Below are 13,112 nucleotides of genomic sequence, written 5' to 3' on the forward strand. Positions count from 1 at the left end.
AATGTCGTCCTTCCGTAGATAGTCCACAGCACGTCCGGATCCGCCTTAAGCTTGACCAACTAGAATCGCCCTTAAGGTACTTAGAATTTTCGGCAAATGTAGGAAATTATATGACTGAATTTTTGCTCTCAAAAATCACTTTGAATACTTGAATCGTGTGTACAAATAATGACCCTAGGCCCTTATTTATAGAGGTATGGAAAAGGAATTGTAATCCTACTAGGATGTGGATTTGTTAATTAGAACTTTATTAGGACTCTAAATAACAAAGCAAATCTAATAGGATTAGGATTTTAATCTTCGCACGAATCCTAATAGGATTAGGATTTCCCGCACACGCATCGTACAAACCGTGCACCCGCGCAGGCCTTGCGGCCCACGACAAGCGCACAGCCCATGTGCGGTGCTGCTCGCGCGCGCCCTTGGCTGGGCCTGGCCTTGCGCTGGGCCTGGTCGAGGCGTGCGTTGCTGCGTGCGGCTCGCTGGGCGATGGCCTGGCTTCGTGCTGGGCCTTCGTCTAGCGAGCCTCGTCCGATGCTAATTCGTACGATACGCTTCCGATTTAAATTCCCGATTCCGGAATTCATTTCCGATACGAACAACATTTAATATTTCCGATTCCAGAATTAATTTCCGTTTCGAACAAATATTTAATATTTCCGTTTCCGGAATTATTTTCCGATTCCGATAATATTTCCGATTCTGACAATATTTCCGTTTCCGGCAATATTTCCGATTCCGGCAATATTTCCATTTCCGATAATATTTTCCGATACGTACCATGTTTCCGTTTCCGGCAACATCTACGACTTGGATAATATTTATATTTCCGATACGATCCATATTTCCGTTTCCGGCAATATCATCGTTTCCGGAGTATTCATTTCTTGCCTGTGACGATCTCAGCTCCCACTGAAACCAAGATCCGTCGATTCCGAATATCCATAGATGGAGTATTTAATGCCATTAAATACTTGATCCGTTTATGTACTATTTGTGTGACCCTACGGGTTCAGTCAAGAGTAAGCTGTGGATTAATATAATTAATTCCACTTGAACTGAAGCGGCCTCTAGTCAGGCATTCAGCTCACTTGATCTCACTGATTTATTAACTTGTTAATTAATACTGAACCGCATTTATTAGACTTAATATTATATGCATACTTGGACCAAGGGCACTATTTCCTTCATATTCTTTAAAAGCCACTTCTAAAGTCCTTAAAGAATGAGTTCGGATTTTCTGAAGCACTTCAAAAAGCCTCCGGAATGTCCGTTTATGTTTGTTGTTCGCCTCGAAGACTTTCGAGGTCTATTTTCTACCACTTGTCATTTTGGAAACGAATCTCCAAAAGGACATTATTTCGAGCAAACAAACATTATGTTCTCAAAAATTCGTGGTAGAAACAATACCCTTGTGTCTCATTTGAATAAATCACAATGAAACATATATCTATACTTGGGCCTTAGTTTGTTAAATAACAAACACTAAGCTCCCACTGAGTTTAGGAACTCTTTAGATATATTATGAAAAGATATTCTGAAATTACTTTTCAATAGCTTTGACGAATTTGGTTTAGTTTGGTGGTAGTTGAGCATTTTGTTTTAGAAATTATAGGAAAAGTCTTTATGATTCATCATTGATCGAATCAAGTACTAATTGACTTCGATCATTCCAACTTAGATATGTCATATCTTATGGAGTAGATTGTGAATTTTACTACACACAATCATTGATGATCATTCTTGACTTATGTAATCATCAACGTGATCTAACCTAGACCTTTATGATTTCTTTCCAAGTGGGATTTATACTTCTGAATCTTTGAACAAGCCAAACAGATTCAAACTTATGTCACATTTGAGTAAATAAACCTATATTCACTCAAATCCATGTGAAATAATAAAGTTATAAAATCGTTCTTTAGCTTTGAATTCTATTGTCTAGGCGTTCTAACAATAGTTCATATTCTTTGTTACTTTCAACAAGTAAGACTAGCTTGTCTTAAGTTGATCTAGAAATCAACCAACTTTCAAAAGTCCATTAAAATAGAGCTTGTGAATGTTAACTTGTTGATATGGTCTAAGTAACAATGCCAAAGATTTGTGGAACTCAAATCAAGAGATTTATTTGAACCTAGTAAAGTTTTTATTGTTAAAGAGTTGTTTGTTTTAATCAAGCATATTGACTCAACCCGTAATTGACCATTTTCATTCAAACATTGTTTTTGTTTTTCTTGAATGTGAGTCTTTCTGTGTTTGAAAACAGAAATTTAGGTATGCTGATTATGGAACAAAATAGCCATTAAGTTCCAGCCTTTGAAAGGACTTAAAACAAACTAGATGACCCTACAACTAATGTAGCATTGCCATGCTTCATTTCCCACTTGTAGGCCATTAGTGTAGCCTAGCTTCCATTGTTTGAGTTATTACCGAAGTAAGAACCTCAAGCGGTATATGATACCAAGGAAGTTTGATTGCTAGGACACTTCTCTTTAAACATAAACTTATAGGTAGAAACGGAATCGTAAATTCCTTCCATTTGTTCCTTGTTTTCCTATTTCTTGTACCCTTTCTTATAGTCTTAAGAATTGAATTCTTTAGTGTTGACTTTTATACTTTGTTAGACATGTCCAATGTCTTTCCAACAAGGTTCTTACCATTTATGTTGAATATTTTGTTTCAACTAGATGATCTTACCAGAAGCTTCTAAAGTTCTCTAAGCATCGATCTAATCGAATGTCTAGGGACTAGACTCATTCGAGAATTAAATGGACAAAGATTTTAGGTTGTTAACCATAGGTAAAGCTGAGCGTTTAAACTCAATGCTTTATGATCTCAAAACTACATTGTATTTTGAATCCACAAGCACCAATCGGTTCGCCATTCGATTTTGATACTCGAAAACAACCATAAAAGTCACTAAAAGAAACGTACATTTAAATTGCTCATTTTCTCTCATTTCCGTGAATCGTTCTTGGATTCATTACCAATCGAGGAAATTTACTGTTACCTTTCTAAAAGGATTTACCGCAGTGCAAGATATTTAATTATAAACAATAATTAAAACATACATTGAAGCATGCAAAGTCTAAACATTTATCATGAATAATAACTTGAAAATTAAAGCAATCATGCAATTCAAACAAGTTATTACATTTTATTCGAATTTATTGTTCCGGCAGGTGTGAATAAAATGATTCCAAGATCCTAAAACCATTGAAGAATTAAGCACAGTTTGTCGACTCAATCCTAAAACATTTTAGGTAAGCAAAAACCTTTTGCTAATAGTCTAGAAACTATTCTTGGTTGATAGGCACGTCTAAGAACTTATTAGGTAAACCTATCGATTTTGCCACGACATAAATGGACTCCTTACTTATATCGTTGAGTTTCACCAAAACTAACATGTACTCACAATTATTTGTGTACCTTGCCCCTTTAGGACCAATAAGTAACACCTCGCTGAGCGAAAACTATTACTAGATTGATGTAAAGGATATCCAAGCTAGCAAGTGTATATTTTGGCATGGCACCTTTTAACTCAATTTTTTAAGTTTGGAAGTTAAGGTTCTTACTATGTTGGTTAGATTTTAATGAACTAAAATCCTTAATCATGCAACATAATCAAGCCACAATCTAATGCATAATTAAGACATATTTAAAGCAATAAATAACTTAAAGCATGCATAAGATAAATGTGATCTAGTATGGCTCGACTTCATCTTGAAGCTTCAACTTCAAAGTCCGTCTCGAAAATCTCCGTGGGAGGCACCATTTTCTTCAAATAGGATAAGCTATAATTAAAATAATTACAACTATATGATGGTACGCAGACCATATTTGAATTGAAAAACAATTTTGGTACTTTAGAACAATTACATTCAAATTAATGGTACGCAGACCATATTTTCTATCCTATTTGGGCCATACTAGTCACTTCATAACCTGCAAAACAGTACATATACAATATATACCATTCACCCATTCATTATCTTGAATGGCCCACATAGTTGGTTAGTAAAACACGTTATGCATCACATAAATATTTGCAGCAATTAATCAAGGGCACCAATAATCTACAAATTATTCAGTCATTATTAATTCTAATCAAGTTGTTTTAACCTTAAGGATTTGTAGACCTAATCAAGAGTTTATGACTAAAAGGGCTCCCACTTAAACCAATAAATTCATATGCTTTACTAATTTTAAACATAAAAATGTATTTCTCTAACCGGAAACATACAAATTTAATTAAAATTTAAAGCTCATATAAATTTATAATTGAATCCACATATTTAATTTATTTTCAATCGTATTTAAATTAATTCATGATTTTAATTTTAGTAAAATAATTAGAATAAATGAAATTTATTATAATTATAATATTCAAAATTAAAATCCAAGAAAATAATTTAAATTATTAATTTTAAAATTAAATAAAATTACGTAAACTGAAAATTTCAAATTAAAATTTTAAAACGATCTAATCGTTACATGAGGTGCGCAACATCATCACACAACAGACAACTATAGGCCACACGCACGCAGCCATCGCCGGCCATGTGCGCGCAGCCTATGTGCTGCGTCGCATTCGTCGCTGCACACCATCGCAAGGTACCATCAAAGCACACGAGGCAACTGCTCGCTGCGCTGTCGTTCGATGCTGGGCGTAGCGCTCGCTGCGCGCGAGGCATCGCTCGCTTGCGCGAGGCAGTGCGCGTTGCACGCGACTGCTCGCTGCCTTGCTCTCGCCCTTGCCCACTCGCCCATCGCTCACAGCACACGACACAAGGCAGGGCAGCTGCCTTGTGCTCGTGCACCATAGCCTTGCTCATTGCATTCGTACCGCATGGGCGACGAGCTACCTTGCTCGTCGTCGCATGCCCGCACTATACAACACCCCTTAAGGGTAACACGTAGCGTCCATTGCTTTGTGCGTGCAAGTTATATGAGCGAATCGCATAAAAATTAAAAATTTTATTTTCAAAATTAATGACAATTCAATTAATAAATCATATTAATTTCATAATTTTAGGGCGAAAAATCGAAAATTTATTAATTAATTGATTTCCGATTAACATGGATTCAAGTCTAGGTCATAAAAATTTAAAATTTAACACAAATTTATAATTTTTATGGTGGTTTTTAATCATAGGTATCTAATTAAATTATTAACTAATTATGAAAATCAAATTAATTCTAAATTATTCCAATTTTCAACAAATTAATCATAATTACAAATTAGATTGCATAAGTAACAAGGTTAGGCATTCAAACTTGTTAAACATATACAGTAGGTCAATCAAAAATTCAAGATTCGAATTTGGGAATTCTGGGTTTCGCCGAAAAATATCTCTTTTGTCAAAATTTTAGAATGCCTTTTACATGCGGAATTGACACAAAAATCACTCGATTTGGATGAGTAACGAAGAAACTGCCGAAACACTGCGTACACATAATTAAATAAACGCAATTTGCAATTAATTAACAATTACGAAAATTAATCACCCCTTTTAATTCTTGCAAATTTGTGAAATTTAACCATGTTATGCAATTTAGATTATGAAAATAATAAGAGGCTCGTGATACCACTGTTAGGTTATGATACATATGACAATACATAAATCATGCGGAAAAACCATAAAGCTAGGAAAGCATATTATTTACACATAATCATTTAGCATAGTATAGATGCATACACTTTGTAGCGTGCCTTCCCTAGCTGCGCCCGAACCGAACAAGAACAAGTCTTTAGGACTCCAAGTGTCGTCCCTCCGTAGATAGTCCACAGTACGTCCGGATCCGCCTCAAGATTGACCAACTAGAGTCGCCCTTAAGGTGCTTAGGAATTTTCGGCTATTATTGTGCAAGAGTGTGGCTGAATTTTCTTTCAAAACTTACCCTTTTGAATACTTCAATCGTACGTATAAATTATGACCCTAGGCCCTTATTTATAGAGGTTTGGAAAGGGAATTGGAATCCTAGTAGGATACGATTTAATTAAACTTAGAATCCTACAAGGACTCTAATTAATTAAATAATCCTAATAGGAATAGGAGTTTAATCATACACCAAATCCCAATAGATTTAGGAATTGTGCATGGACACAAACACACACGCACGGAGCCACGAGGGCGCCCGCACGCGTGCGCTCGACCCACGCAGCCCACGCTGGGCAGCCTTGCCTTGGCGCGCTGTGCCTGCCTTGCGGTGGGCCTGGCGCTGCCTTGGGCTGGGCGTTGGCGCGCGTCTTTGCTTGCTGGGCGATGGCCTGGCTTCGTGTTGGGCCTTCGTCCGGCAGGCCTCGTCCGATGCTTATTCGTACGATACGCTTCCGATTAAATTCCCGGTTCCGAAATTCATTTCCGATCCGAACAATATTTAATATTTCCGATTCCGGAATTAATTTCCGTTTCGAACAAATATTTAATATTTCCGTTTCCGGAATTATTTTCCGATTCCGATAATATTTCCGATTCTGACAATATTTCCGTTTCCGGCAATATTTCCGATTCCGGCAATATTTCCATTTCCGATAATATTTTCCGATACGTACTATGTTTCCGTTTCCGGCAACATCTACGACTTGGATAATATTTATATTTCCGATACGATCCATATTTCCGTTTCCGGCAATATCATCGTTTCCGGAGTATTCATTTCTTGCTTGTGACGATCTCAGCTCCCACTGAAACCAAGATCCGTCGATTCCGAATATCCATAGATAGAGTATTTAATTGCCATTAAATACTTGATCCGTTTACGTACTATTTTTTTGACCCTACGGGTTCAGTCAAGAGTAAGCTGTGGATTAATATCATTAATTCCACTTGAACTGAAGCGGCCTCTAGCTAGGCATTCAGCTCACTTGATCTCACTGAATTATTAACTTGTTAATTAATACTGAACCGCATTTATTAGACTTAACATTGAATGCATACTTGGACCAAGGGCATTATTTCCTTCATTGCATAGTTTCATTGGACCACCAAACAGAAACCGTAAATAGCAGAAAATGACCATGCAAACAATTCGAGCCAATTCACTTGCAAGACCAAGGCTAATTGTAAGTGAAACTTACATGATGCTCCATCAGTGTAACTATGACAATAATAAGCTTCATTGGACCAATGTCCAAGTAGCCAAAACAATGATCATCATGTAGAGCAATCACGTGAGGCATAAAATCTACCCCTAAATTGAAAGGAATTAAAAAAACCAGCAAAGAAAATGGATTTGCGAGCCAAATGAGAAACTAATCAAGTTAGAAGGCAGGCAATAACTTACAAATCTCATTTTTCAGGAAAATAAGTTAAATTGGAGAAAGAAATACTTCAGGATCTAAACAAGATTCATATTTACAAGTTAGAGAAGTTCAAACAGAAAAATCACTGACATGGACATGTAACCAGAGAAAGTTAGAAGGAAACAACACAACAATATGTCCAGAAACCTTGCATTTGGCAGGAAAAGAAAAGTTGGCAACTGGAAAGCAGGTTATCAGGAAGCAAGGGAATGATAATCTCGGCAAAGTCGCAATGCCTTACATCAGGAGCAAACCCAATACTCCACTTTAGGCCAACAACAGAAGTATAAAGGTTGTAGGAATCTAAAGTTGACAGTTTGATGAGCGACATTTATGTCCCTCTTAGCTTAGGATTTTAGTTCATTTTATTAGCATTTTATTATTATTTTCGCTTAGTTTTATCGTTTTTAGTTCGTTTATCGCATTTTTGCATTAATCGTAATATTTTCTCGTCTTGCGTAGATTTTAGTCGTTTTTGCTCTAAACGTACCTTTTATGTGCATTCTCGTTGCGCAAGGGCCGTTCCGAGTATTAAAGTGCCATATATTGTGTCATTATGCTTGACGATGTTTAAAATGATTTTACGATTTGCAAAAGTACGATACGAATTAATAAATATGCTATGCGATTTAATAGGTGTTCTAGGCGATTTTGATAACTTGGCCATTCGTTGTTTGTTGAGTGATTCCTTGTGCAGCGACGAAGCAAGCCACGAGCACATATGCAGCTAGCAACACACGCAAGAGCCAAAACACAGTAGCAGCCTCACGAGCATCAACAACCCTGAGTATTGCACGAGCATCACAGCAGTTGTTCAGTTGCCTTCAATGCAGCCCAAATTCGTGGCTTTACAGCAGCCCTTAGTGCTCACCTACGAGCTTCTTGCTCTCCCTTGTAACAACTACATAACAACAGCAACTAAGGGGGATAGCAAGGCAAAGTACAGCAGCATCACAGAACAGCTATAACACGAACAAGTACAGCAACAACGTGAGAAGAACAGCAGCAGAATTGCCAGCTGCAGTGATGTGCGGTCAAACAGCCCAGCTGTGTTGTCGAACAGACCTGCTGTGCAGGCGAGCTCTGTACCACGATCGCAGAAACTGCCATTAGAAAATTCAGAAGCTTCTGTTTTGTTGTGCGACCAAACATGCTTTGTTGTGCGACCACACAACCCTTGTGCGACCGAACACACCCCTTGTGCGACCGAACACGGGTACGCGGGATTGGCGTTATAAAACTTAAATCGCAGCGAGATTTCATGATGTAATTAGTTTTAGTTTCATTTTCAGTTTTGATAATTAGGATTCTAGAGAGAGAATTAGATTAGGGCTTAGATTAGAGATTAGGATTAGGATTCTTAGCTTCAAAATTTCAATTCCTAGTTGAATTCAAACTCTAAATTTCAGATTCCTTTTCTCTTTCATTTGAGTTTTGCTCTTCAGTTTTGTTCTTCAAGTTTGATGCAATTTCAACAATTCAAGGTATAATTCTACTTTTCTTTTTGATTTGTTCTTTCATTCTTTAATTGCTTCACTGATTTCGTTTATGCTTTGATTTCATTGTTGAATTCTAGAATTATTTTCATATTTTCAATTTTCTTGATTTTTCCCCCAATTTTGATATTTGAATTTTCTGATTTTTGTTAATTCAATTAGTTTCTTTAATTCAATTAGTTTCATAATTAGGATTAATTTTAGTTTAATTTTGATGTTAATCATGCTAATTGAGTAGTTCATAGTCTAGAGGTTAGGGTTGAAGCCTTGGGAATGAATTTGGGAAATTTTAGGGAAATTCATGTTGATGTTGTGATTAAATGTGAGTTGATAATAGGATTTCCATGACTAATTAAGTATTAGTTGCAAATGCTAGTTGATTAGAATTGATTGGAATGCATAGTTTAGGTTTGGCAAGACATTGTGAACCTCTTTTTATGCAAATGAATAGTAGTTCTTATATGCAAGTGGTCTAGTTTAGGACTATGTGAACGCTTTTCCATCGATTAGATGCTTCGCGTGCTCTATCCGAGAGGTGGCGAGCACGTCAATAGTTTCTATTCCCCTATGCATCAAGTCTTTGCATAATCATGATTGTTTTGACCTTGTTCTTCCCTTAATTCAATTTCCATTGCCGATTCCCGAAATCTCAAGAATTTCTTTGCTTGCTTGTATTTCGTGCTTTTCTTGATTTCATTATATTAATACTCAAAAACTCATTTTCCTTTCGAATTAGATTTTGAACGCATTAGATTGAAAAGTCAAACATATTCATTCTCTTGGGACGATCCATATGTTTGCCGCTATAGTCAATATAGCCGGTTAGTTAGGAGTTTATAAAATATTTTTGGTTAGGTGGTGTCTTTTCAACGACGGAAAATCACCTCTTCAAAATGGCACTGTTGCCGGGGAATGACATCATTGTTTGATTTTTCTCTCTAGTTCATTAGTCTAGTTCATTTTCTTTTCTTTTCTTTTCATTTCCATTTAAAATAAAAAAAATGTCAAGAGTGTTCTATATTCCTCAAGTTGTTCATGAACCATTTTATATGTATTATAATAGAGTTCATGCAGAGCTTGAACATCGTCGCATCCATGGAACTCTTAATGGTTTAAAGGGATGGGACGTTAGGAATTGCATATATTATGGAGTAAATATGGAAACATTTGAGATTCTTCAATCCGATTGTAATAGAGAGCTTCAACACATGCATTGGAGAGATGCCATGTCTTTCTTTACGTGGTTTGCTAGAGTTCAATATTTTGACTCTCGTGCTTATTCTCGTGATTTTTCGCATCCTTGCATGAATGAATGATTTCCCTCATGTTTCTAATGTTAATGCTCATGAGCTTTATGACAACCATTCTCCCCATGATGATTCTCAAAACTCCTTGCATTGTGAATTTTCAAAATCTTGTCCGTGTCGCAATTATATTGATGATGATGATTATGATTATGATTTATGTTATGCTAAGGATGATAATCAATCTAGTGATGAGAATGATGTTGAAAATGGTGAGGTCTTGAACTTAGAGGTTGTTCCTTTTTCTCCCACCTCCCCTCCCTTGAGCGAAAGTGACTCTCACCCCATTGATGATTGCCCATTGAAGATTGAGAATGATTTGGTTCATTTGGGATGTAATAGTTCTAGTGAGGATGTCATTGAGTGTGAAGCACCTAATTTGGTGGTTTTGGATGATTCTGAGATTTGTAATGAAGTTAATGATGTGAATTTGGTTGAAAAATCCCTTGTTGAGATTTCTTGTGCTCCTTGTGATGTGAGTGAAGTTGTTTGTGAAACTTTTGTTCCCACTCCCTTCCCTCATACCCCTTTCCAAATCAAGAAACTCGAGATTTATCCTTCCTTTCCCATCTCACTTCCTTAAATTTTCTCCGAACCCCACCACTTGAGGATTTCCCACCCTCCATTCATTCCCCTATGCCATGTTTGGACAATATTGAGGAAATTAGCTCTCTTGCCACCCAAAAAGAGTTCGTTGAGGAGCATGAGGCTTCTCTTTTCCCTTTTTCTCCTTCTCCTTTTGATTCTTCTTCTTATTTTCTTATTTTTCCTTTTGATTTTTCTTACTCTCGGCACCCCGCACCCCGTAGGCATAGAGTTGCATTCTACTTTGTGCTTGCTTCTCATTTGACTCTTGCCTACTTGTTACTCTTAGATGTGTTTGCCATTGCATATGACAAACTATTGCGATCGTTATTGGGGTATTTACTAGAGGTAAAGGGCGTCAAGCTAATCACGTAAAAAGAGAGTTTCTCGGGAGGCAACCCGTGGGTGTTGGCCATTTGGCCCATGTATACTAATTTTTCTTGATTTTTGAAGTTTTTTGTGCCTCAAGCTTTCTTGATGTGGAAATCTTTGTGTAGACACCTACTTTTGTCCCCATTCTCGAAAGGGAAGGTTCGATGATGAGAACATAAATCTCCATTTGGCAACGCATCTCCTATAAAATAACGAATCTCAATCACCCTTTCATTTCCGCCAAAACTGCTATTTATAGTAACCTGCTAAGAATAGTAACTGTCGTAAGAAACAGTTGTTAAAAGTGGCAAAGTCATAAAAGATAGAAATCTGTCAGAATTAGGTGTTGCACTCCAACATAAATCCTAAAAGAGATAGAAATTGTAAAAGGAATTCTATTCCTATCGCAATTCGATAAAAGAGTTAACTTATTAATTAAACTCATAACGAACCTAGAGTTCGAAAAGGGCCCAGACGCATTCCGTCGTAAATTGATACGCACCAAATGACTCGGATTAAGTCTCTTAATGGACTCCGTACTCTAGAGTCCAATCTGACAAAGAATTTGCCCAGATCCTATTTTCAACGCCAGCCCTGGGCGCCGAAATCTTTGACGCCCAGAGCTGGGCGCCGAAAATACCTGGTACGGATTCTTTTCCTAATCCGTTTCGTATTCATATTCCTGAGAATCTATCTTTCTACGCCACTTTTTCCTATAAATAGACCCCTAAAGCCGACGTGAACAGAACACACACAATTCATAATCTGAGTATTGACTCCAACCCCTAAGCCTAAGCCTCACGCTGCGAAATTGATCCCGCGTTCTGTCGCAATCGACCCAAAAGTCGAACAGAACGTATCCTGTCCCTTGTAGCTGAAGAATTAAGCCTAAATACTGGAACAAGGCTCAGAAACCCGAGATTCGTTAAATAAAAGGAGAAATAGAAAAGCCAAGTGGTTAGTTTTCTGAGAACCGTGACGCACCTCTCAAGGGTGCGTCGTAATGTGTCCCTTCGCATGATTTAATCGCTTTCATCACCCTTTTATAAAATTGTTAAACTATTAACTTGATTGATCTATCACGCCTAATAAGATAATACCTTGGACAATTGAATTATCATGCTAGGTACCTTAAATCAATCTAAATAAGATAATCACGATCGATTTAGTGTTATGTGTTGCATGTTGCTAAAATAAATTCAGAATAGTTTGATAGTTTAACGCATGTCCCTTCAATCATTTATGCTGAGCTAGTAAGGATAACCTTCCTCTGGAGTTATCGGTGAGCACTCCTCTCGGTAGTTACAGTCCCCCGAACTCTCAATCTCTGCCCTACGGGTGTACGTTGAGCGATCCCCACACCAGGGATCACAAGGAAACCTATGGCCGTCGTGGTCGAACATAATTGCACTCCCTTTATGTTACGATAACCGGGTTTTGTCAGTTTTTCTCATTGTCGTTAAAAACTGAATGACGACTCTTATATTACTAGTCGATTGGGTGTAAACTCACAGGAAATCTAACTACACTTGATCTGACGACGTCACGCCCACGAGGGACGAGGTCATGCATTAGCCTCGTGCTTTTTCGACCCCCTCACAGTGGCGACTCGGCTGGGGACGTTAATGAAATACTCGTGCTCGTAGGTAATCAAAATAGCCGAAGGGTGAAACGATCCTACTCCGCGTTTATTTCCTTATCAAGTTCGGACGACCTAAAAATCAGCATATTAATGTGAACGGACAGAACCGCATAACGAATCTCGGCTCCCTTGGCATGTTTCATCTCGGGAGTTGGGACTAAGGATACCCATCGCCAACCGGGGGGTGCATACGCTTCGAATGTTATCCACTCGGCACTTGTCGCTAGTAGTACACCCGTCCCAAACCCAATCGCTCGCCCACTAGGTCCCTCTCATTGGTACATGCCCCCTTGGCTTACATCGTGATTGGCCTCTTGGGACGAAATTCGTCTGTTGAAGGCACTACCTCGACCGGGGCATGTGTTGGATCAACGATAGAAGCGGTACCAAGCCGGCGCAAATATTAC

The sequence above is a fragment of the Spinacia oleracea genome, chromosome 6 (assembly GCF_020520425.1).
Source record: "Spinacia oleracea cultivar Varoflay chromosome 6, BTI_SOV_V1, whole genome shotgun sequence".
Lineage (NCBI taxonomy): Eukaryota > Viridiplantae > Streptophyta > Magnoliopsida > Caryophyllales > Amaranthaceae > Spinacia > Spinacia oleracea.